Source organism: Cebus imitator, unplaced genomic scaffold (assembly GCF_001604975.1).
Source record: "Cebus imitator isolate Cc_AM_T3 unplaced genomic scaffold, Cebus_imitator-1.0 Scaffold62, whole genome shotgun sequence".
NCBI classification, from domain to species: Eukaryota; Metazoa; Chordata; class Mammalia; order Primates; family Cebidae; genus Cebus; species Cebus imitator.
In genome coordinates, this window is record NW_016107377.1 from 7008468 (window position 1) to 7010926 (window position 2459).

General features: G+C 50.6%; 1 protein-coding gene across 3 annotated transcripts in view; it reads left to right on the plus strand.

The window, feature by feature from the left end:
• Window positions 1–1450: 1450 nt before the first annotated feature.
• Window positions 1451–2459, plus strand: part of OXGR1 (oxoglutarate receptor 1) — a 9482-nt gene continuing 8473 nt past the window's right edge. For all 3 annotated transcript variants that reach the window (XM_037739098.1, XM_037739097.1, XM_017529915.2), the window contains exon 1: window positions 1451–1630. The gene's annotated coding sequence lies outside the window, so the exon portion shown is untranslated. The remainder of the gene's footprint in view (window positions 1631–2459) is intronic.

The window sequence follows — 2459 nt, forward strand, 5'->3', positions numbered from 1 at the left end:
TTTAACTTTAGAGAACTGGTTATTTTTTTTTCCATTTATTTATTTTATTGCATTTTAGGTTTTGGGGTACATGTGAAGAACATGCAAGATTGTTGCATAGGTACACATGTGGCAGTGTGATTTGCTGCCTTCCTCCCCATCACCTATATCTGGCATCTCTCCCCTTGCTATCTCTCCCCAACTCCCCACCCCCCACCATCCCTCCCCTACTTCCCCCCAACTAACCCCAGTGTGTAGTGCTCCCCTCCCTGTGTCCATGTGGAGAACTGGATATTTTTAAGTGTCCCTTTCATGTCTAGAGTTCTGGACCCAGTACTTGTTTTAAAATAACCTCTATAGGCCATTTCCTCTTTAGCTGGAAATCTTGCTTACTGTGGAAAAATGCTGGGATGTCTTTTACTTCAGAAAGCCTTCATTTGAGTTATATGCGTTCCCGGCACTTTTATTTACCAGTGGCAAGCCTTAATCACGTTTTTAATTTATATCTTATTTCCTATGAGACACGAGCTCCTGGAAGGCAAAGATGATGTATTGTTCTTGATTATCTCTTCAGTGCTTGACACAGCGTGATCAAACAGCAAATGTCTTGATGAATCAACAGGTAGGAACAAAACAGGGTCAAATATTTCCAAATGAGGAATTGAAGAAATGATTAAACATAGTAAAGTTAGAGAATAATTTTTCTCCTAATGCAAAATATTTTCCTGCAGAGGCTGGAACTCAGATAGTAATAATGATAAGCATGATAATAAAAATGCGTTACTAGGGCTATCCCAACCATCAACCAGGGCGGAATCTTTCCACCTGGGCGCTGGTGGGAGGGACACCTGGCCTAACATTCTTGCTCCTGCTGGCTGGCATTCCCAGAGGATGGACTATACAGGGCGTTTGATGTCCATCAAGGTGGAAGCATAGAGGGCATCCTCCAAGCACCCCCATTCGCTAGCACAGTGAACTACTCTTTGATGCTGGAAGAGATCCTGAAGTTCAGTGGTTCAGGGGGCTTAGTAACTTGGACGATGTGGCTGAGGTTCATAGAAGAGAAACGGCGACTCCTAAGTTATATAGCAAGAAGGCTACCCACTCCCTGGATCTGGGGATACTAGACAAACGCTCTTCGCAGGGATAGAAATTAGTTTTAAACCACCTTGCTAAGCGCTGGAGGGCAGGGTTGTAATTGGGTACAGGGGAAAGACAACGCTTCAGTAAGTCGCCTCTATCCCATGCTAAATAACAGGCACTAAACTGTAGGAGAGCTGTGATATTTCTGGACCCAGACAAGGCGGCCACAAACCTCCTGGGGCAACAACCCTACCGGGGGCTGGTTGTTTGGAACCTCTGCAAACACTTTCCCCTGGGTCAGTTTCCCGCCAAACCCAAACGGAGGATGTCCAGACATCCGCAGAGTGGAAGCTGCTGTCCCTGTGTCCGCTGGGAAGTGGGCGAGGCTGGATGCTGCCGGCCAGGCTGCCTGGGGCGAGGACGGGGGAACACGCACCTGCTCGCTGGGCCTCGGAGGGGTGGGAGGGGCGGGGCGCGGCGCAGCCTACCCCGGTACAGGTCGGCGGTCCGGGCCCAACCAGGCTGCGCAGGCACGCGGGGCGCACGTCTGCCTCGCCGGGGCTGCCAGGTGAGCCATGCGTGATCGGGGAGCGGGGCCCACCGGCTGGAGGGAGCGGGTGCGGGGGACCCTGCGCTGACCCGGGAGAGGGAGCGCTGGGTGCCCGGGGAGCAGGGGAAGGAGCACCCCCTCACTTCCCTGCAGCAGGCCGGGGCGGACAGAGGAGAGGCCCCCTTCTTTGGCAGCAGCAGGAGCACCCCAGATCCTGTGGCGGGAAGCAAAGTTTCATTCTGGGGAACAAAAAGCTCAGGGCGAGGACACATTTGACTTAGAGAGACCTGGGGGATTTAGGGATTGCTGATTTTATCTCACACTTTTTCTCACACCCAAGGGGTCTGGGAGGCAGGCACAGAGAGTGCTTAGGAGACAAACAGTTAATCCCTTACCCCATTGATCATCGCCCTGCTGAATGTTCTCAGAACTCACCCTGCATCGTGCTGGACGGTGTGGTGTTGGCAACGACCAAAGACACTGTCCCACCCCCACCCCCAACAAGCGAGGAAAATGTTGGCCCCTGAAATGTCTTTCTCCTCTGTCTTTTTTGTTTCGTTGCTATGGATTTCGTAAACTAGCTTGTGATGTGCTCTAAACCTCAAATATGTATAATATTTGCGTGTCCATGCATTCATTTTTCTGAAGCGAGCTTTCAGATATTGTATTTGTTTCTCCCAAAGATCAAACAGGTAAAACCATATCTTTGGGCTCCGTCAACATGGCCCCTTAATAGTCTTCAGGGAAATTGAGTTACAGATTCTTATTTAAAGTGGGGTTTGGCTGGGGGCGGTGGCTTGTGCCTGTAATCCCAGCACTTTGGGAAGCTAAGGGCAGTGGATCACCT